The 26685-nt window shown below is 41.5% G+C and overlaps 1 long non-coding RNA gene across 1 annotated transcript; it reads right to left on the reverse strand.

The window, feature by feature from the left end:
- Positions 1-1023: 1023 nt before the first annotated feature.
- Positions 1024-26685, reverse strand: LOC310745136. Its single transcript, XR_014539973.1, has 3 exons — positions 26534-26685; positions 19119-19205; positions 1024-1230 (listed from the first exon to the last, which is right to left on the reverse strand). It is a non-coding gene; the product is annotated as an uncharacterized lncRNA (long non-coding RNA).

Below are 26685 nucleotides of genomic sequence, written 5' to 3' on the forward strand. Positions count from 1 at the left end.
TAGCAGGGATCAGCAAACATTTTCAGCAGCCGGTCCACTGTGCCTCAGACCTTGTGGGGGGCTGGACTATATTTTGGGGGGGGGATGATGCAAGAGCACCAGGAGCCCCGATGGCTGCTTACCTGTGTCTTGCAAGCAGCAGGGGCTGGTGGCGGCAGAGGAACAATGAGGGTGCGCGAAAGGGCTCCAGAGAGGGGCTGCTTAAAATGGCGGCCACTTGAGCACTGCTGCTGCTGGCGCCAACAAAGCCCAGCCCCCTTCCTCCTCTAGGCAGGGCGGGGAGAAGCCAGGAGGAGGGAGGGAGAAGGCGCCGCCGCCGTGTGAGGGAGAGAGAATGAACGCGCATGCTTGCGATCCGCACGGTGATTCCTGGACCGTCCATGGGCCGGATCCCGAAGGCAATTGGGCCTGCCGACCCATGCTCTATAGCATAAGCATCGACTGTCAATTTGATCAATTATTCAGATGATCTTGATCTTCCAGGTGTTAACAGCACAAATGTCGGCAAAATCTGCCCAGCCACAGCATTGCAAGCTCTCTTTGCCCATTGTAGGACTTGTTTTGGATGTGCAAAGCCAGAAAATAAGCTCTTCTGAAGCTCTTCCATTTTTCAGGAGCACTGGAACCCCTTCTCTTCTAAACCCATTCCTTACCAAATGCAAAAGTGACAGCACGAGGATCGTCCAGCACTATTGACAACCTGGAAGGATGTTCAAGTGCACCTTCAAAGTGGCTTTAATGACCTGTAGCCAAAAGGGTCCCCTCGTCACTTCCAGCTTGGAGAAGTAAAATCCATTACCTGAATACAGCTCTGATTAGTTGCTTGTGATGGTGATGTATTAGACACATGCATTCCCAGCTGTATCCATGGACAACTACAATGTCTTGCTGGCTCTTTCTGTGTGACCTATTGGTTCTTCCTATACATCCCTTTCAACAATCTCCATCCATAGCATTTTAACACCTGGAAAGTTCTGGAAGCACCATTTCAAGTTCCACTTGATTTGACAGTTGATCCACTCACAGATTATTCTCAACAACAAGATAGATTACAATACAATGATGTCTGAGAATTGTCTTTTGAGAGATGAGTGGGAAGACTTGAGACCAGTGCAAGCAATATGTACTTACCAAACTGATCAATGAATCCCAGGCTGCTGATTCCCAGACCCTCTCCTCAAAGCTCTTCTGGGTTTTCCATCTCCTCCAAACCCTTCATGGCAGAATTGACTGGAATATAATCATTGTGGTCAATTTTTTCTCAGGCAAGATTCTTTTATCAGACAACCATACCTGCCCTCCAGCCAAGACAGAGATTAGCAACATTTAAGACAGGTGAAATTAATAATGCCCCCCCCTTTTCATTCCTATGGCATCTCCTCAAATGCCTCTTCAAACTAGTCCTCATAAAGAGAGAGTTCACTTGCCTTTCACTGAGAATGTGAAAGGGTTTTTTTGTTTTGTTTTTTTATCCAAGAGGCAAGTTTGAAAGTAAAGCTATAAATCTCTAGAAATAATAATTTAAAATGGCAGGACTTCCTCAGTCATAATTAGTGGATTGAGCAACCAAAGAGCAAGAATATGAACCACCCCCTGCTAGTAATAACCTTTTCCTTACTCCTCCCTTGACTCTTTTTTTTTAAAAAAATATATTTTACCTTTTTTAACAAGTATTTTCGTTTGTCACTTTCTGCCCCTTGCCAATTTACAAGTCATGCTGAAAACTTGCAATCAGCTGAGTGGTTAGATGTTAGAAGTTGGGTATATTCTCCCAAATGCTAGTTATAAATGGTTCCAAACCATTACCAGTGATAGATTGTATGCCTTTTGCTGTTGTATGCTTTGAGAGACCAGCAAATGTAGCATTTGAGATTTTAATTTCCCTGCTATTAAGGCTTGTTAGTGTTATATATGCTTGTGTTGTCAGTTGATGCACAATCATTTTTTATCACAAATTTATTGTAGGTTTAATCTCCAAGCATTTATATTTCATCACCCCTTTTCAGCTTTCCTTTTTATGACTGCATCCTGCTGGTTAATTGTGCCCTTAGATTGTCTGTACATCATTAAAATATGGCAATTAGGTGTGCTTAGTCTTGCTATATATGACTGTATTATACTCTCAGCTAAATTGCAGTGCCACCCACCTCTACAGGTGTTTAAAACTAGCATTAAAAGGAGAATACTAAAATGCATATATGTAATCTACCAAATTTCTTCGCGGTGACCCACACACCTGCTCTGGAGCTTTGCGATATATAATCAAAAGAGTGCAGGTGCATGCTGAACAGAGCCTTTCCATTTAGTGTATTGCTGTTCTAATTCAGGAATGATGTACAGTGGCTGTGGTTGAAAAGATCTCTCTCTAATTATGGTGATTTCTTTGTGCTGTATTGAAGATTCGCCTTTTCATTATTTACACTCTTCTGTCTGGCTGTAATATTTCTGTCTGCCAATGACAATTACATTGCTCTTGACTGGAGCAGTTCAGCGGTGTGTGATATCTCTGAGAAGTCAGGCTGTATCACATGTCAGAAGCAAACATATTAATGTTTGAGTTGAGAAGTGCAAGTGATGTAACAAGATTAGATAGCACCAATATAAAAGACCAACTCTCAACCAACGAATAACCAAGAAACAGCTAGATGACAACTGTCAATTATTTATAGGTGCTGTCCAATGTTTTATTAATAGCTTGGAGTCTGTGCTTTCCTTGCGTCAAAACACGTGGTCTCTCTCTCCATCTCTCCCATGTTTGCTGCTTGATTTAAAAGAAGCAGCCTTGTTTTCAATATACTTTGATCTCAGTTGCCATTGAACAATCATTCAGAAGAGTGTGCCCAAATCAGCTAACATTTAATCCCTTTCAGAACAGCAAAACCCATTCAGCTAGGTAAGATTTGCTAGTTTTAGATAACTTCTTTTATACCATCTTTTTCATTTCTTTTCCTTCTCAAGACTAGACAACAAATGACAAACAACAATAAATAATAAGGATTTGGTGCTTTCAGTGATCTGTGTCACAATTAGCAATAGTTCAGCAGGTGGAATGGCTTGCAAAATAGCACAAATCCTTTGACAAATCACTGGATTTATATTCTGCCGTTATAAGAATACAGACAGCATCAGCTTCTTGCCTTGCTATTCCTAGGGCATGGAAGGAGGTGGGTCTTTCTATGGCCACCCATCTCATCTAATAAGTGGAACCCTGCAGCAGCTGGTCCTAGGTAAAGGTAAAGGGATCCCTGACCATTAGGTCCAGTTGCGGATGACTCTGGGGTTGCGGCGTTCATCTCGCTTTACTGGCCGAGGGAGCCAGTGTACAGCTTCCGGGTCATGTGGCCAGCATGACTAAGCTACTTCTGGCGAACCAGAGCAGCGCACGGAAACGCCGTTTACCTTCCTGCCGGAGTGGCACCTATTTATCGACTTGCACTTTGACGTGCTTTTGTTGCAAATAAATTTTTATTATTTTCATCATGTAGTTCTTTTTCCAACAATCCTTTGACATGCTTTTGAACTGCTAGGTTGGCAGGAGCAGGGACCGAGCAACGGGAGCTCACCCCGTCACGGGAATTCGAACTGCTGACTTCTGATCGGCAAGCCCTAGGCTCTGTGGTTTAGACCACAGTGCCACCCGCATCCTAGGTTCTGCTTATTAGATGAGATGGGTGGGTCACAACCAATCATGCTGCATTGTTGTCAGGACCCGAATCCTCTTTTATCATAGAATCGGATAGTTGGAATGGACCCTGAAAGGTCTTCTACCTCCTGCAATGCAGAAATCTCAACTAAAATATCAATGACAGATGGTGAATCAACCTCTGCTTAAAACCCTCCAATGAACGAGAGTCCCCCACCTCACGAGGGAGTCCGTTCCACTGTGAAATAGCTTCCCTTGATCTTGACACTGTACGTCTGTTGCATTAGCTATTTTTGCTGCTGCGTTACTGATGTTAAGCTTGTTACTGATGTTAAGACCCCTAGATCCTTTTTGCATGTACTACTAGTAAGCCTCCTGCCAACCTAGCAGTTCAAAAGCATGTCAAAGTGCAAGTAGATCAATAGGTACCACTCCAGCGGGAAGGTAAACGGCAATTCCGTGAGCTGCTCTGGTTCGCCAGAAGCGGCTTAGTCATCCTGGCCACATGACCCGGAAGCTGTACGCCAGCTCCCTCGGCCAATAAAGCGAGATGAGCGCCGCAACCCCAGAGTCGTCCGCGACTGGCCCTAATGGTCAGGGGTCCCTTTACCCTTACCTTTACTAGTAAGCCAGATGCCCTCCATCTTATATTAGTGCATCTGGTTCTTCCTGCCTAAGTGCAGAACCTTACATTTGTCCCTATTAAAATTCATTTTGTGAGTTTGTGCCCAGTTCTCCAATCTGTTAAGGTCATCCTGAATCCCAATTCTATCGTCTGCAGCATTAGCTACCCCTCCCAGTTTGGTGTCATCTGCAAATTTGATGTGCATCCCCTCAGTTCCTTTGTCCAAGTAATTTATAAAGACGTTGAACAACAATGGGGCCAGGACAGAACCCTGCAGCACCCCATTTGTCACTTTCCCCCAGGATGACGAGGAACCATTAATGAATACTCTTTGGGTTCAGTCAGTCAACCAACCACAATTCCACCTAACAGTTACCTTGTTCAATGCACATTTTACCGGCTTCCTTGCAAGAATATCATGGGGGACTTTGTCAAATGCCTTCCTGAAGTCAAGATCCACGGGTGTTACCTGCAAGATTTTTGTTTTTTTTTTTAAATAAATTTTTATTAAAGTTTTACAGAAAGGAAAAATAGAAATTCTCAGAATAAAAAAAACCCATAAGTTACAGAAAAAAGAAACACACAGAGATACAAGAAAAAAAATCACAACTAATTAAGAAAAATTAAATTTAAACAAAGAACAAAAAATAAAAACAAATCCATTATTCCCAATAACCTCAAATTCATATGCTTATGTTCTTGACCTCCTCACGCCTCCCCCCTTTTGTATTCCCGTTTAGATATTTAATTCAGCAAATTCTTACCCTTTTTCAAATATTTAAACTTTATACCATGACACATTCTATATCGATATTTTCAGCCAATCATCAATGCCTTTTTTTTTTTTTTGCATAATCTTATTTAACTTTTATCACTAATTACCACTTATTACCAACCCAAGCACGGTTTTAGCATTCATTAATTTTATAGTATTTCTGAAGATAGTCTTTAAATTTCTTCCAGTCTTCTTCCACCAACTCTTCTCCCAGGTCTCGGATTCTGCCAGTCATTTCTGCCAATTCCATATAGTCCATCACCTTCATCTGCCACTCTTCCAGGGTGGGTAGCTCTTGTGTCTTCCAATACTTTGCGATAAGGATTCTTGCTGCTGTTGTTGCATACATAAAGAAAATTCTGTCCTTCTTTGGCACCAATTGGCCCACCATGCCCAGGAGAAAAGCCTCTGGCTTCTTAAGAAATGTATATTTAAATATTTTTTTCATTTCATTGTATATCATCTCCCAGAAAGCCTTAATCTTTGGGCATGTCCACCAAAGGTGAAAGAATGTTCCTTCATTTTCTTTACACTTCCAACATTTATTGTCGGGCAAATGGTAGATTTTTGCAAGCTTGACTGGGGTCATGTACCACCTGTATATCATTTTCATAATATTCTCTCTTAAGGCATTACATGCTGTAAATTTCATACCTGTGGTCCACAACTGTTCCCAGTCAGCAAACATAATGTTATGACCAACATCTTGAGCCCATTTAATCATAGCAGATTTAACCGTTTCATCCTGCGTATTCCATTTTAGCAGCAAGTTATACATTCTTGAAAGTATTTTAGTTTTGGGTTCTAACAACTCAGTTTCCAATTTTGATTTTTCCACCTGGAAACCTATTTTTTTATCCATGTTAAAGGCTTCTCTTATTTGAAAATAGTGTAGCCAATCTCGCACCTTATCTTTTAATTTCTCAAAACTCTGCAATTTCAATTTATCTCCTTCTTGTTCCAGTATTTCCCAATATTTCGGCCATTTGGCCTCCATATTGGACTTTTTGAGTGCCTTTGCCTCCATTGGTGACAACCACCTTGGGGTTTTATTCTCCAGTAAGTCTTTATATCTTAACCAGACGTTAAACAATGCTTTCCTGACAATATGGTTTTTAAATGCTTTATGAGCTTTGACCTTGTCGTACCACAGATATGCATGCCACCCAAAAACGTTATTAAAACCTTCCAAATCCAAAATGTCTGTGTTTTCAAGAAGCAGCCATTCTTTCAGCCAACAAAATGCGGCCGATTCATAGTAAAGTTTCAGGTCTGGCAGGGCAAATCCACCTCTTTCTTTAGCATCAGTTAGTATTTTAAATTTTATTCTGGGCTTCTTGCCCTGCCAGACAAATCTAGAGATATCTCTCTGCCACTTCTTGAAACAGTCCATTTTGTCTAAAATTTGCAAAGATTGAAACAAAAATAACATCTTTGGCAATACATTCATTTTTATAGCCGCAATTCTACCCAACAGGGAAAGCTTCAGGTTTGACCATATCTCTAAATCTTTCTTCACTTCTGACCAACATTTCTCATAGTTATCTTTAAATAAGTTTAAGTTCTTAGCAGTCATGTTGACCCCCAAATATTTGACCTTCTTTACTATTGTTAGGCCTGTCTCCTTCTGAAACCTTTCTTTCTCGATCGGTGTTAGATTTTTCTCGAGAACTTTAGTTTTTGACTTGTTCAACTTAAAACCAGCCATCTGCCCAAATTCTTGAATCACTTCCAAAACTCTTTTCGAACTAGATTCTGGCTCCTGTAATGTTAAGACTAAGTCATCTGCAAATGCTTTCAATTTATATTGCTTAGCTCCGACCTGAATGCCTTTAATCAGACGGTCCCTTCTAATCATGTTCAATAGTACCTCCAGGACTGATATAAACAACAATGGGGAAATTGGGCAGCCTTGTCGTGTACCTTTCTCTATCTTAAATCCCTCTGTCACCACGTTATTAACAATTAATTTAGCCTTTTGTTCTGAATAAATTGCACTTATACCATTTTCAAACCCTTGACCCACCCCCATCCCCTGAAGATTTTTCTTCATAAAACTCCAAGAAATGTTGTCAAAGGCTTTCTCTGCGTCTATGAAGATTAGAACTGCTTTAGTATTTATATTCACTTGCAACTTCTCCAAAATGTTAATTATGTTCCTTGTATTGTCCGATAAGTGTCTACCCGGGAGAAAGCCAGCTTGATCCTTATGGATCTCTTCCAATAGCACTTTTTTTAACCTATTAGCCAAAATGTCAGCAAATATTTTGTAATCCACATTAAGAAGGGATATGGGGCGGTAGTTCTTAAGTTGCGTCTTTTCAGACTCAGTTTTCGGTATAAGTGTAATGTAAGCTTCCTGCCACGACTCCGGTGCCTTTTTCCCCTCTAATATCTCATTGCACACCTCCATTAGTGGCCGAATTAACCAATCTTTCAAAACTCTATAATATTTGGAGGTTAAACCGTCTGGTCCTGGAGATTTGCCCAACTGCATATTTTGAATGGCACCCGCCACTTCCTGTTCTGTAATTTTGTCACTCAACAATGTCTTTTTTTCTTGAGAAATTTTTTGTAATCCATTTTTCCTCAGGAATTGGTCTAACTCGGCCTCTTTCTGTGGCCCTTGTGTATAATTACCTGCAAGATTTTTGGGTTCTCTGCCTACCATACTGAAAGAAGGGCATTGCACCTTGCCTGGCAGAGATGATTTGATACATTCTTCTCCAACTTACTTATTCAGCCCGTGGAATCGTGACCTTAGAAATTCAAGAACACATCTTTTCTTCAGAAAAAAAAAATGTATTGGGGTGATTAAATTATAATAATAAATGGAATTGAAGCACTGTAACTGTAGCTATCATATATTCCTAATTTTTAAAGTAGTACTCAGTTTTTGGTTTGAAAACTAAAGACAGCTGCTTATATTTAATTAATGTAACCATGTTTATTTACAGAAAGAAATCCCACAAAATTCAGCTAGATGTTCAAGAGCAATTAACTTAATCTAAATACTTCAAATAATTATGGGCAAAACAAACAAATTACAAAAAGGAAAAACCACATCCGGGGGGGAATTCTTGAATATCTTTAGTGAATAAACACGTAGCTTCCCACTTGAAATGTGAAGATTTAGACATTTTTCTAGCCATTTCTTTTATAAGTTGTACACAATTATTCAAACAACAACATACTATGCCCTTTTAAAATGTTGGTGACTTTTTCTGGGATGGAAGTTATTGAGGGGTTGTTTTTATTTTGATTATATATTTTGTGGTTTTATATTTTTATTTTGTTCTGTGAACCGCCCTGAGACCTCTGAGTATAGGGTGGTGTGTAAATTCAATTAGCAGCAGCAGCAGCAACAACAACAACAACACATGATAAGACACCTCTCTAAAATATACTTTCTGCTAGGGAGAGTGTTGTTAGGGAAGAGTGAATCTGTCTATTTTGGTTTTACTCAGTTTCACATTTTTAAAATCTTAAGGTCAGTTCTCCACATTTTCACATCAGTTTGTGTGTTTTTTTAAGTCCTTAGGAAAACCCACCCGCATTCTAGTGCAAATTTCTCCTGATATACACATTGATTTATGCAATTTGGACCAACACACACATTTTTGTAAATCAAGTTTCCTCAATATAAGGCATTTTGGTAGTTTATCACTTATATATACAGTACATTTTTTTATGCACACATCGCAGTATACATTATTTGACTGTAGAACTGCACTGCAAAATCAAGAGAAGTGCAAATTTCTGTGGGTGGCTGTGTTTCGGTTTGCACTGTTTTTTAAGTAGATTTGCCTTTAAATGCTACCTGAATCAATTTTTCCTCCCATCTCTAAGTGTTGCACCCCATCTTGACTGTCTGTAACCCCAACCCCCCCCCCATGAGTTTTAATAGGCCAGGCAGCAGCAGTAGCAGGGTCAATGGCATAGCCAAGGGGTGGGTGACACTCAACAAAGCAGAGAAGTACTGAGCAAAGCAGCTGTAGCCTCCATCTTTATGTTTCTAGGCCCAAAAGCAGCATACATATGCCATGGCCTGAGGTATTCTGGAATAGAGGCTCCTGCAGAAGCTGAAGAAGAGTGGTTCTTCTTGTCAGAGTGCCGAGCTAATTTTTAAAAAGGACATTTTTTCCTGCATGCAAAGCTGGTAAAGGTAAAGGGACCCCTGACCATTAGGTCCAGTTGTGACCGACTCTGGGGTTGCGGCACTCATCTCGCTTTATTGGCTGAGGGAGCTTCCAGGTCATGTGGCCAGCATGACTAAGCCACTTCTGGCGAACCAGAGCAGCGCACGGAAACGCCGTTTACCTTCCCACCAAAGCGGTACCTATTTATCTACTTGCACTTTGATGTGCTTTCGAACTGCTAGGTTGGCAGGAGCAGGGACCGAGCAACAGGAGCTCACCCCGTCGCGGGGATTCGAACCGCCGACCTTCTGATTAGCAAGTCCTAGGCTCTGTGGTTTAACCCACAGCGCCACCCGTGTCCCAAGATGCAAAGCTGGTACTCTACCATTGATTTACTTTTCTTTTTTTTCTTTTTTTTAAACTTCTTTTTATTCATTTTCTAAACCAAACAACAGCAAAGAAAGAAAAAGAAAAATAGCCAACACATACCAAAAAAAGAAGAAAAAGAAAAGAAAAGATCAACCAAATCAAAACACCTAAACCAACCAAAAAACAAACATTAATTAACAATAAATAACGTTTGACTTCCCTCCATCTCGGTTTTGGGTTATATGAATATTAAATCCATTCTGCAGTTTTTCATTTTTTTAGCGTAAACACATCACAAGGGTTATATTAAACCTACTGTGATTTTTATATCTCTAGAATTTGTTTCCATATATGTTATGAATTTAGACCAATTGTCGATAAACCTTGAACCTTTTTGCTGTCTAATGCTCTGCATCATTTTTGCCAGATCCATACACTCAAATAATTTAATTTGCCAATCTTTAACGGTCGGGGTATTTGGGGTTTTCCAATTTTGTGCTAACAGAATCCTGGCAGCTACAGTTGCATATTGAAACATTATATAATCTTCTTTCTTAATCTCCTCTCCGATCATTCCCAGAAGGAAGGCTTCGGGCTTTTTGACAAAGGTGTATTTAAGTATTTTCTTTAGTTCGTTGTAGATGGAATCCCAAAATTTTTTAACTTCTTTTGATTTACTTTTCTATTTTCCTTCCTGGTATTGAATGACATCTGACAGCTCCCTCTCCCACCTGTTGTACAAACCAGCAATTTCTGGATTGAATGTCTGTGTGAACAAGAAATCATTTCTGGGAAAATAGAATGAAGAAAGTGAAATGGTCACTGCTTGGCCCCAGCCCAGCTCAGGAGCTGGAATGCTCTGACATATGCAGGTCAGAGTCACAGCATGTACAATCTGCCTGCCACTCCCATCAACATTATCCCAGCAAGTGAGATGAGATGGTTGCATCAGCCAGCAGACCAGGTACACAATGGCAGGGTTTGCAGCTAGGTCCTGCAAAACTTTGTGTACTCAGCCTAGGCGTAGTTCTGGCTCCCAGAAGCTGCGTCATTGCTCCGTGCTGCTGGCATAAGTACTAAATAATTTGTGAACCAACTTCTCTAATTAGGATTAGCATTAGTGGCATGACCAATAAATAAATCAAGAAATTGACTCCGTAATTCAAGAATAAATCATTCTATGAAATCACCTTATCCTGACTTCATTTCTCGAGACCTTTCCATCAATTTTGCAATGGGTTTACTTGGATGTAAGTGCCACTGTACTCATGGGGCTTATGTTTGATTAGATATGCAAGGACTGCAATCAATGTCCCCCCCCCAAAGAAAACACACCTGTGTGGGATGTTTTTTAAACCTTTGAATATATAATTTGAAGGATTTTGTCAAGACATTGTTAAATATTTGTTTAAAATAATAAAAAATGGGGTTGCATAAAATGGAACTTTGGTTCTTTACATTTTGTACAAGCCTCCATCAGTCACTACTTTTCTTGTGCAAGGGTGATTAAGCGCTGTGCTTCTCAAATAAAATGAGCTGGCGCAGGAATGATCCACCCACTCTGTAAAAGTGTTTTGTTTTTCCTGTAGACATTCAACTTCTGTCCAGAATAGCAGCAGTCTCTCCAGTCAATGGCAAAGAAAGCAGCCAATTCCTCAAAATTCAAAAGGCACTGTAGAACAGGACTTTCTTTGAGAAGCAAAATGGTGGCCACCCCAGTTCTTTGGGTCCTAAAATCATTTTACCTTACCAAAGATAAATATTTCTGAAATGAAACAGCTAATTTTCAAGTTGGCTGGAACGCCTGAGAAACGACCCTTGTCAATTTTGTCCAGTCCTTATTAGGATATCTATGGTTTGAGAGGATATACCGCTATCCTAATTAAATTACTTTATTCTGTTTTATGAAGGCTGAAAGAACATGATTCCTTTTTTTAAAACAGCATGGATCTATTTCCAATGCTTCATACAACAATAAAAGCCCATCCATTTTCAGATTGCACCATGTTTACTTCAATAAGGAAGAAAGGAAAGAAAGAAAGGAAAATATGTGCCACATATTAATACGGCAATATTCTTTAGAACTCTTTTATTACATTGTTCCTACACAACCTTTTCCTTATGCAATCTGCATCCCATTGAGGACAATGGCATAAGTCCCATGCATTTCAATTGAGCTGTATTGCACCTTTTGTGTTTGGTACCTGTGAGAAACACATATGCACTTAATCGTGTGCTTTTTAAAATGGTGGTTTATATGGAAAGTGGACAGTATTGGCAGTTCAGAAGTGGCCGGTGACCATTACACTAAATGGCATTAATGATTCTGGCATGATAAGCTAGGAAAGCAAAATAAATACACTTAATGCAGACTGAATCTCTGTGACTCTAATTGCCAGAGCATGGTGAGTCCTTTCAAATAATAAGTCCTTAAATAATGAATTGATATGGAAGAGAATAATGACACCCAGGTGTGAAACCTTAACCTGAGAGCTGAGCCACATTCTCAATGACATAATTGCCACTATTACCATTTTCAAGGTTTTGAGTCACGGAAATTGGACTGAAAAGTAAGAAAGAAAATACTCAGATATAGAAGTGAATGTTAAAGCAGGCGTATAGAACAAAGTCCAGACAATCTACTTGTTCATGGAAACCTTTAAAGGCATTTTAGCAAATCTGTACAAATTGAAATAGATTGCAAGTTCCAGCTCTCACAAAAGCAAGCGGCAGGAACACCCAGAAGTAGAATCAAAGGTAGATTCCTGCTACCATGCTCTTTAAGTAAGCTGAGGTTGGGGTAGAACTGTTGTGTAAAAAGGAAGGAAATAACATTTTGGGGTAATAGGGTTTTTTTAATAAAATGCTTCCTTTATTGATTTTTTAATTTTTTAATTTTTTTTAAATTACAAATAAAACAAACAAAACATATTTTAGTATTGCTGGCCACTGATGAATTCTGAGAGGGCAGAAGCTTCATGGCACTTGGGCCAAGCAGGGCCTATAAACCTTGCTGTCATAGCATTGCAAAACAGCCAAAATTACATTATGTTGGGCCTTTTATAAGTGTTCATTATTGGTGGCTCATTTCATTGTCTTAAGCTGTAATTCTAATCACTTTGACCCTGGCTTGTCCAAAGCATTGTGCCGCCTGGATTGATCCAGAAACCCCCTCCTTCCTCTTCTCCCTCCTTCCTCTGTCAGCGTGGTGTAGTGGTTAAGAGCAGTGGTCTCGTAATCTGGTGAACCGGGTTCGCTTCCCCGCTCCTCCACATGCAGCTGCTGGGTGACCTGGGGCTAGTCACACTTCTTTTAAGTCTCTCAGCCCCACTCACCTCACAGAGCGTTTGTTGTGGGGGAGGAAGGGAAAGGAGAATGTTAGCTGCTTTGAGACTCCTTAAGGGGAGTGAAAAGCGGGATCTCCAGTCCAAATTCCTCCTCCTCCTCCTCTTCTTCTCCTCTGACCCTGCCTCCTCCTCCTCCTGCTGCTGCTTTCTCACCTGCTCCACATTCCTCCATTCTGCAGGCTAGCTGGTCATTGGCCAAGCAACAATGTTGTGGGCACTCTCAGCTTCACACTGGCACCGTGGTGAGTGAGGTCGCCTAGAGATTGCCACTCTGCACAGCGCAACTTTCCCTCAGACTTCAAGGGAATTTTGAACTGTATTTTATTTTAAAGTCAATTGACCACAGCACATGCATTTTCTGGACAACATCGCTCGCAATGAGAAAGGGCCCCTCCTCAGAGGGAAGCTGGGCATGCCCACACTGCTGCCACACTCAGGCAAATGGGAGCCATGAGCAGCGTTGGGTGGGCAACAGTGGTCTGCCAGCCCTGCGGGCAGCATATGTAAAGGTGGCACACAATCTGGTAAAATGTAAAGGTAAAGGACCCCTAGACGGTTAAGTCCAGTCAAAGGCGACTGTGGGGTTGCAGCACTCATCTCGCTTTCAGGCCGAGGAAGCCGGCATTTGTCCATAGACAGCTTTCCGGGTCATGTGGCCAGCAGGACTAAACCGCTTCTGGCGCAATAGGACACCATGACAGAAGCCAGAGCGCATGGAAACGTTTACTGTATTTTTCGCTCCATAAAACGCACCTAGTTTTTAGAGGAGGAAAACAAGACAAAAAAATTCTGAACGAAACAGTGGATGTATGATTTTTGTGGTTCATGCTGTGGCCACAGACATGATATGTGATTTGACCATGAGTTTGGGGTAGCTCAATGCAAAAATCCTGAAGATCCATGTGGAACCTTGCTTTGTAACCACGTTTTTGTGCCACTGCAGTCCCACAAAACAGTGGGTACATGATTTTTTGGTGCAGGCTGTAGCCATGGATATGCTATGTGATCTGATGGTGTATTTGGGGTAACCCAGTGCAAAAATCCTGAGGATCCATGTGCTTTTACCTACCTGCTCCCAGGCAGCCTCCTTTATCGCTAGAGTCCCTAGAGATGGGGAGCCATCTGATCGCTTGCTGATAAGCTGCTCAGAGGCTTTGTTTCAACACCCACTTCTCTCTTTCAAAAAAAGAGAGCACGATCTGCTTTTTGCCCATGGGCAATTTGGCTCCAGGGACCACGCATTTGCTCCATAAGACGCACAGACATTTCCCCTTACTTTTTAGGAGGGAAAAGGTGCGTCTTATGGAGCGAAAAATGCAGTACCTTCCCGTCACTGTGGTACCTATTTATCTACTTACACTAGCGTGGTTTCGAACTGCTAGGTTGGCAGGAGCTGGGACAGAGCGACAGGAGCTCACCCCATTACAGGGATTTGAACAGCTGAACCTCTGATTGGCAAGCCCAAGTGGCTCAGTGCTTTAGACCACAGCGCCACCCGTGTCCCTACACAATCTGGTGCACCTCCCCAGTCCCCACCTAAGTGGTGTGGTTCAGCATGGCCCATGATAGGGCCGGTCCTACTTTAAATGGTAATCCTCAAATCGGTCACACTGGAGCACTCTAGCTGAAGTAAAATTAAAATTAAAAATGAACACTCTGTGAACGGCCATGCAAAACTGCTTTTATGGGCACAGTGTTAATTGAGTGTGCTCCATTAATCAACATGAAGCCAATGTCTGTTAGCAGCCCAAGCCACCTTTGATAACTACATTTAAAATGTCTGTACCCTATTCCAATGCATGCTAAGAGAAAGCACTATTCCATAAACAAGTGTTGGCACAGTTATAGTGCTTATTGGGTTTTGTTGTTGTTACTAGAATGGTATCTTTTGCTGCAGGCTGAGTTTGCCTTATTGTGCTTTTTTCTGATTCCAGAGTGAAATCTGGAGGTGGGGCCAGCAGTTCTGCTCTACGTACTTATTTTAAAAGCAGCTCCTGTGGCATGCGGTTATTATAATCTTGGGGTCTCCGTAGTTAAGCTTTTATTTGTGTGGGTGAACAGAAAATGATTGGAATACTTAGAAAATTAGCTTTCAGTTTTATTTACATTTTATTTTAATATGCATGCACGCGCACGCGCGCGCACACACACACACACACACACGTCTCCACCATCAAATAAAGCTCTAGATTGCCTCTGATACATAATTCTGGTCATATGTTTGTTTGGTTCACCTCTTGACACTTAACACTGAATGATGACCCACAAGGAGTCAGTTTGAAATAATGTTCTATAATGTGATAAAGATATATGTTTAATATCCATAAAATGATTTGGTTAGATTGCATTGTATTTAAAATGCTATGCAGATATGTTTGCATTAGGCAAGAGAGGTTTGTCTTTAGCAATCATGGCAAAGAAATGTTGGATGCTTCCATTTGAGGGTTTAGACTAATTGATGACTCATCCCAGAAACCCAAGCAGGAACTCAGAATCGTTGACAGTCCTTGAAGCTCCATATGTTTCCATGGGAAATCTGGGCGTTTTTTTGTAAGAAAAAGAATTGCTCAACAACTTTGGGGTGTCCTGGTTTTTACTTTTTGAAATATGGGAACCCTCTTGCTGTCTGAGAGCAGTCTTACTTTGTATTTTGTGATTCAGTGTTAAGTGTCAAGAAGGGAGCCAAACAAACATTCTGTAATGTTTATTTGTAACTATTTTTAGACTGTTTTGCAGTAAAGCTTTGAAACTCATTCTTGTGGTGGAGAGCAAATTCATTTCTACTCTACACAAGGTCCAGATCATGCAGTTCATTTGCAGAAACTCTAATAATATAATAGAATCATAGAATTATGGAATTGCAAGGCACCCCGAGGGTCATCTAGTCCAACCCCCTACAATGCAGGAATCTCAGCTAAATTTCATCTGAAAAGAGCACAAAATCATACCTTCTTCTTCAATTAGAATGCCGTTTCTGTGTATGATGGGAAATCATTTGCAGGATTGATTTGTGATATGCATGTGTGATAATAGCACAGTAGCATCAGGTTCATAGGACTGTGGGAGCCTAAAGTGTAATCATGCTTTGCAATTGGTTATCTAATGTTTACCTTGAAATAGCTCCTGCTGAGATCCATCAAGCTTACTCTTGTGTAAGTGAGCAAAGTCAGTCTGTCAGTTAATCTTTAGTGTTTCAACCATGGGTCACAATGGAGAACAAATAATTAAAGGAGTGGTAATAGTTGTTTTTTTTTTTGCTTTGGGGTACTGTGCTGCTTTTATTGTAATTATCTATATGCTTTTAATAGATACATGTGTACTTTTAATTTAATCAATATTTAATTGTTTAATTTAATTGTTTTTTTTAATTATTGGAATTTTTTCTATATTTTTATCTGTCACATATTTTTATATATATCACATATTTTTATCTGTAATCTGCCTTGAGTTACTGTCAGGGGGGAAAAGTGGGGTATAAACAACAGCAGCAGCAGCAAAGTAATATATATACACAATAACAATAAAATCAAAATGATTCATCATACAACTGAAAAGGTTTAAAACTGGCTTGAACTTTTGAAGCTGCCACTGCCAACAGGACTCTCTTACTATGAGAAGCCAGCAGGAAATAAAGGGCACCTCACATGAGTTGGATCAGGGCCAGCTTTGACATCTCCTGTATGTTTACGATTTGCCATTTAGGTTCCACTTCCACATTCTCATAACAGAGGGTAAAATCCAGCACTGGAATAAGCACTTTGGTGGAAGGGATTCCCCCTCCACTCTGCAGCCCTTCTGGAGCAAATTTGGGTGGGTCGTACAGGGGCTGCAGAGGAGAGAAGGGTAAGTGGGCTCATGCATCCCTTGATGTTGCCCAGAGGCAATAATGGCTCTCATTCCTGCTAAGAACAGCATGGCCACCAGCTAAATAGTGCTTTATGGGTTGGTAACAATTGTCTCATGGTGTAGAGGAAGAATCACCAATTTGATGCCCTTGAGATGTTGAGGGATCCTTCAGTCCCAGCCAGCAGGCCAAAGGGTGAGGGGTTAAGGGAGTTGTAATTCAACAATATCTGGAGGGCCACTGGTTTCCTAGATTTAACATCAGTTAAAGTTTCTTTTTCAGCTCAATCCATTCCTTTAGGTAATTTTACAGATGTTTAAGTGAAATGCAGAATGTCTCATTACAGTTTACTTCCTTTGATTCTAAATTTCTTTCTCTTAAACATCTGTATTCTCTTTCCCATATTACTATAAAAAAACTCCTATTAACTGAAGAAGTCTACAGTTGCTCTATAAATTGAGCAATACTTTTTTTTAAAAAAAAAGTCATGTTGTCATTTCCTTGTTTCCATTTAACAACTCCAAATATCCTTCAGTTTTAAGATTATGTATTGCAGACATATTAAGGGACTTGGAGGGACACAAGAGCCTATTTTCAATGTTGAATTGTTCTCAAGTACTAGAATGCTGGGCACTCAGTACTACTCTTAAGCACCTTTTGCCACCTCACTTACAAGCCCCTCTTCAAAGCAATTTATACATACAGCTAGGCTGTTTGAAGACACATTGCTTGAGGGAATAATAGTGTGATCTATAGTTGTCCGGGACGCGGGTGGCGCTGTGGGTAAAACCTCAGCGCCTAGGACTTGCCGATCGCATGGTCGGCGGTTCGAATCCCTGCGGCGGGGTGCGCTCCCGTCGTTAGGTCCCAGCGCCTGCCAACCTAGCAGTTCGAAAGCACCTCCAGGTGCAAGTAGATAAATAGGGACCGCTTACCAGCGGGAAGGTAAACGGCGTTCCGTGTGCTGCGCTGGCTCGCCAGATGCAGCTTGTCACGCTGGCCACGTGACCCGGAAGTGTCTGTGGACAGCGCTGGCTCCCGGCCTATAGAGTGAGATGAGCGCACAACCCTAGAGTCTGGCAAGACTGGCCCGTACGGGCAGGGGTACCTTTACCTTTACCTTTTTTATAGTTGTCCACTCAGAAGAAAGTCCCACTGACTTCCATGGGGTGTAGGACTGTATAGAATTGCCGCATTGGGAATTTTCTCTAGCTTTATTGTATTCGTTATTCAGGGCACCCCCGCTCAGAAATAAAATTGTGGAAGCCAGTGTGTGTACCCAGCTCACTGAGTAACTTTGGGCAAATCATTGTCTCTCATCCTAGCCTACTTCTGAAGATGGCTGTGATGTTAAAATGAAGAGATTGAGAACCTTGCAGTTCTTGGAGGAAATGTGGGGTAAAAAATGACACTGCTAATTAACTAAGTAGCACAGGGGTGCCCAAACTTTTTTCAAAGAGGACTAGATTTGATGAAGTGAACATACGTAACGGCTGACCAAAGTTGTTGACCTTTTTTTAGGATTTTACCCTGTAGGGGCCGGATTAAACCAACTGGCGGGCTGAATTAGGCCCCCAAATGGACATGCCTGAACTAGCAGACGCTGCTAGATTGGCTTGCACAGCAAGGAAAGTGCGGGCATAAGGACACAAGAAAAGCCCCGCTGGTTGAGATCAAGGGCCTATCTAGTCCAACATTGCGATTTCACAGTGGCCAAATGAGGATCCCTATGGGAAGCCTGCCACAAGTGGGACATGCAAGCGACAACAACTATTCTGCTCACGTTCACAGCTAGATCCTTTATGACTAGTAGTTTATCTTCCATGAATTGATCTAATCTCATTCTTAAACCATCCGAAGTGGGGACCATCACTTCTCCTTGTGGTGGAGAATTCCATAATTTAGCTATGCACTGCACAGAGAGGTTCTTCTTCTCGCCTGTTCTAAATCTCCCACCATTCCATTTCATTGGATGACCCCAGTTTCTAGGATTATGAGAGAAAGGGAGAAAAACTTCCCCATCTCTTCTTCACACTAAACTTAATTGTATTCACTCCTGTCATGTCCCCCTTTACCATTTTTCTAAACTATAAAGCCCAAAACAATGTAACTTTTCCTCATAGGGGAGTTGGTCTAGCTCTTTGGCAAATTTGTTTGCCCTTTTCTACACCATTTCTGCTCTATAATAGCCTTTTTTTTGAAGTGTGGTGACCAGAACAGTACAAAGTGTCCCAAAATGTGGTCACGCCATAAATCTGTGCAATAAGCCCACAGTTCATGTGCATTTAACTTGTGTGCACTCAGCAAAAAATAAAAAGAAAGGGGGCAGAAAGTGGGTGGGCATCTGGGAGAAAATATTTCAGCAATCCTACTCACCATTGCACCTAATGTGTTTTGTCTATATGCAATTTTGGCTTTAGGCATGATCCCGAGAACGTAACAACCACATAAGTTGATGACGTCCTGTGTAATGAATCATTATCCAAAACACAAATTCAGTTGTATGCATGCAGTGTATCAAATACAAGGTTTGAATTATGTTTAAAAATGAACCATATGTGTTCACACACACACACACACACACACACACACACAGAGGAAGTGTGTATGTGGAAGTACATAGTTTGGCCCCCAATATATTTTTTTCAGGGTACAGGGTAACTACAGCAATCTTACGCACAATTACTTTCAGAGAGGTTTTACTTGAAGCCAACAAGACTGGCTTGTATACAACTATGTCAAAATTAGAACAATTTTATCTTGTGCCAGACATCACACTCGGGTGCCAGTATAGACAGCTTTCATGCTAGCATCAGTTTGTTCCTGGAAGAGTTCATGCACTGGCATGAAAACACTGTGTTCTGGATCCCACAATGCTCTCTTGGCTGTGATGGGGGCAAGTCATTATGCAAAGGCCATAATATCTAACGAAGGGTAGATTTCCTGCAGCGAAAGCTGAATTTAGTGATTTCATATGTTCTAATATTTACAAGATTTCAAAGAAATGTGGCTTTAGGAAGGGAACAAGGATATAGAAAATCCTGGTTTTATTTATTATATTAGCTGAGAGTGGACTTTAGGTAACAACCCTACCAGAAACATTTGCATTTGTGTCCCTCAGGTTGGAATCACTGCAGGCCAAAGGCTGTTATATGTTGACAGTCAGTATGAAAGGATGTTGATTTTGACTTAACTAAAGGGGAAAAAATCCCCAGCCAATTAATGGCCTAGGAACTAGTGGAAACATGACAGGAAGTTTTCAGTAGAGAAGGCTAGAAAGTGTACGTGAGGAAGTGTTAATTAACCTCAGTCTTTACTTGTTTTCTCTGAAAAAGTGGAGAAACATACAAGAATATTTACATAGCAAGGACTCAAGATTGCTATTTGCTGGACATTTCCTAATTATTATTGCATTTTGATTTCCTTTGTATGAATTTTCCACTTGAGCCATATGAAAATATTGAATAGAATTGTAGTGGAGTCACTGGACAACAACTGTGGGGGGCGGATCTATATTGCCCTCATCTCCTGCTTCTGAGCTTCTCAGATGCATTTGGTTGGTGCCTGTTGGAAATGGACTAGGTGGGGCTTTGGTCTGATGAAGGCTGGTTCCTCTTATTTTCTTATGTTACCCTGCAATCTGAATCAGTGTGAAATTGAAGTTGTGAGTGTTGAGCATCTGGGTATATATGTCATCACCACTGATCGCATTGTACAGTATATTATCAGGGTTTGTTTTCGTTTTTTTAATGCAGTGCCATCTTAGGATACTATGTGCATGATACAACAAAACAACTCTGCAAACAATTCTCTTGGCTGCAAGTAAAATTTGTCTTTTTAAGGCAACATGGGCCACAAAACCAAAATGCACCTGGAGTTGTAGTCAGTGAACTTTTACCCAGAGTAGACCAATTGAAATTAATGGGCATCATTAACTCAAGTCCATTAATTGTAATGGATATTCTCTGAGTAAAAGTCACTGGTCTGAGAAGCCTTTTGTAAGAGATTAACAATCAGTTCCTAAGTATATTCAATCAGAAGTGAGTTCCATTGCTTCTTGAGGAACTCACTTTCATATACCTTAGAGTGATTGCCTTGGATATGATCCAGATATAGGCATCTAAAGAACACTCTAGGCATGATTAGGAATTCAAAAGAGTGAATGTGGATGATCACACTGGAGGTGGAAATCAACGTTGTACAAAAGCCTTCATTCCATTAGTGTAAGCATTTCTGCTTCACCTGATCTGGTGGCTCTCCCAACCAGATTTACACAGTGGGAGGAGAGGAGGGGAAGTCCCATTACACTAGCAGGACTTGTTGCACTGGTTTCTGCTAGCACAACTTATTTGAATCAGGCCCCAGATGCTTTCCATATGGATGTACACCACCTGTAACTCTGCACCTGATCTGCATTTGCTGGAGAAAGGTGTCAGTCTCTTAGCTGCATCTTTCTTGAGTGATCACACTGATTATGTTTCTTTGAACATCTGTTGGAGTATGAAATTTTATTCCATCTTTAATCACATGCACCCATATGATGTCTAGAGGGCATGAATAAAGGCTTGAAAAGAGACGTAAATATCTTGAAAGTGCTGAAGCAATGTGACCAGGAAGACACTGCCAGGCCAGAAGCAATTGGGGGGGGGGATTTTGGTTTTGCTGATTAGTATTAACAGGATGCCCCTTTCTGCTCTATTTTATACAATTAATCGTTCTCTGCTATTTCTCTTGAGAAATTCTGAATTATCATGGTTGATATTTTGGAAAATAAGCAAAAAGGAGAGGTCATATATGGTGAGCTGTCATAAGTTAAGGTAAAGGTAAAGGACCCCTGGACGGTTAAGTCCAGTCAAAGGCGACTATGGGGTTGCGGCGCTCATCTCACTTTCTGGCCAAGGAAGCCGGCATTTGTCCACAGACAGCTTTCCGGGTCATGGGGCCAGCAGGACTAAACCGCTTCTGCTGCAATGAAGCCAGAAGCCGTCATACAGGACTGTGTTTCAGCACAATGGGTCACATGTTATGCAGGTCTGGCTTATCTAAAGAAAAGTCTGGTTATGGATGGGTAAAAGAAACAGACTGTGCAGAGGCTTTTTACTGTTTGAATTAGGTCTCTTAAAAAGCCACAGTATATGGTTTGTGAGGTCTGCTGTAAAGCTCAAATACCTGAGCTGGTAATCCAATTATCTGCTGTGTTCCTGAGCCATGAGATTCTCAAGGGGGAAAGATACTGGGATTGCGGGGGTGGTGGTGGGGGATGAGAAAACAACATAAAGCCAGCCAATTAAACAGAATTTATAAACACTTTTATGAGGTTGCTTACTTGAATAGTAGTAGAGGAACAAAAAGCTGGTGGTGTGGCTGAAATGCAAAGTTCTCTCCTGGCCTGTGACTTTGTTTTGCCCCTCGCTACTAAGAACTGTGGTACACATGTGGGCCCAATCAGATTCTGCTCTTACCATTACCCCTGAAGGTAGGAAAATTTTTGAAGACTGAAATTCATTATCTCTTCATAATGTGTGTGAGAGAGACAAGAAGACCTTATGGAATCCATGAATTATCTCTAGCGTAAGTACAAATAGAATTAGTCCCCAAGGATAAATGATTTGGCAAGGCATGGCTATCATTTCATTAAAGGCCATATTGCATTCCCACACAGCAAGAATAGGTCTATTAACTTCAAACGCAGAGGACCACATGGATTAAATTAGGCCACTCTTCATGCTACAGTTTCAGATTTCATAAAGTGCAGCTTGTGGTTATATCATGTGTTTTTGATCTTAAAAGGACTGGTTGATGACTTCCCAAACACTTCAGTATTGTACTACTAGGAGCCTTTGCCAGAGTTCAACCACAGCACTTTCAAGCCTCTTGTTAATGAGACACATTTCAGTCCTGGAGCCCTCTCCACATTTTACTTTCCAATAAACAAATATTTGTGGAGTGTTTGTGGGTGGTTTAACTGTGTCAGTGCCTTACCATTACTAGCATCCTGCAAAAGGGGGGAAGCAACTGTGTGGGTTCTGGCTTTTAAAATGGAAGTAATAGTAGTCACTTATGGGGTGGGGCGGTGGCAGCGGTCTGGGTTTTAATAGAATGGCACTACAGAAGCGGACGCAGGAACAAATAGTAGGCAGTAGAAGCTAGCAAGCTGGATTCAAAGGAAGGACCAGTTTGATCTGTCCCAGACATATAATTGGTTTCTGTTGGTTTCCTTTCCCTTTCTTCTGTGCAACAATGAGTGGTGGAAACTGTGGGTGGTATGGAACGCTGTTTAATCCTTCCATAGATTCTTCAGCATCATTTATAACACAATCCTCATAGTGTGTCATAGCTCTAGCAGATGAATGGCCAACTGTACAAAGAATGCCTTTGTCGCATAACATGGCATGTTAGCACTCCCAGGTTTTAAGTCACATTAAAAGGGCCCCTCCCCTCCCAACTGACTGTCAAAACTTCCTTTTAGCCTGGAATGTGTCACTTGTGAATGTCATTCATGCAAGTGAGAAAGTAGAAGAGGGGAATCTTTTTAAATCAAATGGGCATTCTAATCAATGTAAATTTCCAGAAGTGGAGGAATAATTTAAATAGCACTTCTATAAAAGTAGTCAAAAGCAACCGGAATATCCAACTTGTTGCTCTGAATTAATTGTGTTTTCAAACAGAAGCATGTCAGCTCAACCCTTTAACTGAACAAATCATGTAGTTCAAGAAGCCAAAGGCACTACTCTTAACGTACGGAATAAGTTAGGCATATCCTAGTGATACTGCCTCACCTCAAAAAGGATTTTGAAGAGCTGGGAAAGATTCAGAAAAGGGCCACCAAAATGATAGAGGAGATGGAGTGACCCACATATGAAGAAAGGTCACAGCTTTTGAGACTTTTTAGTTTAGAGAAAAGGCAAGTAAGAGGCAGCACGAGAGAAGCTTATAAAATTATGTGTGGCATGAAAAAAGTGAATAGAGATGAGAACCTTAGAACTTATGGACATAAAATGTTGGAAGAAATTAAAGAAAGAACTTCTTCACACAGCACATAGTTAAACTATGAACTCGCTCCCACGGGATCCAGGGATGGTCACCAACTTAGATGGCTTTCAAAGATGCTTGGGCAAAGTTAGGGAGGAAAAGGCGACCAGCGTCCGCCAGCCATGGTGACTATGCTCTGCCTCCCCAGCTGGAAGCAGTAATGCTTCTGAAAGCCAGTTGCTCGAGCCCACTGCAGGGGGAACTATTCTTGACCTTGACTCCTGCCTGAGGGTCTTCCACAGGCATCTGGTTGGCAACTGTGAGGAGAGGATGGAGGAGTAGATTGGACCATTAGCCTGATCCAGAAAGCTATATTGGTTATACATCTCTACAATTAAAACTATGGCTCGCATTGTTGCTTGTATTCTTGAGGGTTCATCAGTATCAAATGTATTACACCCCCTATAAGCTATGTTCATGTCTGCATGTTGTATGTTTCAAATACTTAATTGAAGAAAAAAAGGTCATTTTGCTATTGTAGTTTTAAGAGCTGGGTTGAGGTTGGGCCACATGGTACATTTTGGAGACCAATGCTGTTTCTGACTTTGCATACCCTGGTCCATGCATTGAGTAGTAATGTGCAGCTCTAATTCTCTTGTCTAGTTCCATAAGAGGTGACAAAAGGTGTTACCATTTGATCACATCGCATTTAACCCTGTAAACACAGAACATTTCCCCGAGTCTCCAAAAATCAGATGTGGAAACTGGCTCTGAGAGCTGAGAAGAATGCACACTTGCTCAGGAGCTTTGCATCCGCTTTGAGCCTCTTGATTTTCTTTTTATAGAAATCTATTTCATCACTGTGTAGTGAGGCTGGCTTAGCCGCCGTGCTTTTCTCAGTGTCCTTTCAGAACTTCAGATTTTCTTTGCTTTCTCACTGCATCATTAAAGAGTCAATTAGCAACCGGATTAATAGACTAGACATCCTAAGAAAAGGCTTCAGCAGGGTTGCAGTCTTATGAATAAAGGATCATTTACCCAGCTGAATGCTGACAGACATTCACTGACCTTGAGGTGTAGATTGAAGATAAGCAGTAAAATAATTAATTTGGCTCTACTAAAACCAGGGGAAAAAATTAATCCCTGAAAGGAAAGCTTAAGTGCTTGAGTAATAAAAGGCAAGTGCCTTCAAAAGATCTGATTTAATTGCAAGACCCTTTTGCATCCTCTAACAGCGTGTTCCTTATTTTGCCAGTGTCCAGTTGGCAGCTCTAGAGTTCTTCCACCTTTGTTGGCTCATGTTAGTTCCAACATACAGCTAGCCTATTGCAGTGTAAATGAAAATACGCTCTTCCCTTTAACTCTGCTTTGTAATTGCTGTGGTGGATCAGACCAGCATCTTTCCCACAGTAGCCAAAAAGATGCATACAGGAAGTCAACAATCAGGGTATGACAAAATAGAACATAAGATGATTGTGCTGGATCAGATCAATGGCCATTTAGTGTATGGTTACCAGACATCCCCATTTCCCGGGGACAGTCCCCAGATTTACAAATCTGTCCCCGGACAAAATCCATCCCTGGAATGTCCCCGGATGTATATTTTAAGTGCTGTAGATTTATTAGTAGGGAATGAATGTTGTGTGATTGGTTCAACGGCACAAGACACATCATATGGGGACTACTGGTGAGGCAAAATGGCGGATGCCACGGCAGCAAGCAGCTCCTGAAGCCCGCCAGAGCCAACTGTGCTACCAGGCTGGCTCTGGGCTGCTGAGACTGCTGCTGCCGCCACCACTGCCAAGGGGGAACTGGGGACACCCACCGTGTCAACTGGGGGAACCGCTGACCCCCCTGTGACCCAAATCGAGCTGGGAGCAAGAGCACCCGGCCACCCAGCTGACTGCCCAGTGGCGCTCCGGGGCCGACGCAGGGAGGAGGAGAGGAGAAGGAAGAGAGAGAAAGAGGAAGGAGAAAAAAGAGGGGAGCCCTGACCTTGCCGTGCCATTTGAATACGAGAGGGAGAAGAGCACTGGGAGGGCAAGGACACATGGCTGAGCCCAGGCCTGATCCGAGCCTACTCCATGGCAGCCAGCGCTCCAAGAGAGCAGGTTGGGGCCCAGAGGAAGGCCACGCAACAGAGGAGACCACAAAAGAGAAGACATTACTTCTTAATTTTTTAATTTTTTTTAAAAAAGAACTTTTCTTTTCTCTTTTCAAAAACAAAAAGAAGTGTCCCTGGATTCTTTTTTAAAAATCTGGTGACCTTAATTTAGTCCAGCATCTTGTTCTCTCAGCGGCCTGTGGGAAGTCTGTAAGAAGTACTGGAGTGCAAAAGCACTTTCCTCTCCTGCAGCTTCCAGAAACTGGTATTCAGAAACATTTCTGCCTACAGTGACGGGAGGCAGACCTTAGCTTTCATGGCTGATAGCCACTGTTAGTCTTCTCCTCCCTGCACAGTATTTGTCTAATCCTCTTTTAAAGCCATCCAGGACTGTGGCCACCACTGCTTTCTCGTGTGAGGGAGTTCCATAGTTTAACTATGCACTGCGTAAAGAAGTAGTTTCTTTTCTCTGCCCTGAATCTTCCAACATTCAGCTTTGCTGGATGTAAGATCCTTGGTCAACCTCTTTCAGCCTGTGGTTCAGATGCACACACTCACACTTTGTTTTCCCATGGTGCCTGTGCAAAAGTCAAATTCAGTCAAATTAAAATGTTTCATTCTCAAGTTGCATGATTTTGCATGGGCTCCTGCAAAATAAGCATCAAAGTAAAGTTTATGTTGATAGGCTGCACAAAACCAAATAATTGGGACTTACCAGCAACATGGAAACATTGATCCTAGTCATATATCCTTGTGGGTCTTGATGATTTTAAAATGGAATGACAACAAAACAATTAAAAAATCTGAGAGTACATCTGTGTACACAAATTTGATCATGGTTTTTGAAGGGATCTGCTAACTGAACAG

The sequence above is a fragment of the Podarcis filfolensis genome (genome assembly GCF_964270895.1).
Source record: "Podarcis filfolensis genome assembly, chromosome: 11".
NCBI classification, from domain to species: domain Eukaryota; kingdom Metazoa; phylum Chordata; class Lepidosauria; order Squamata; family Lacertidae; genus Podarcis; species Podarcis filfolensis.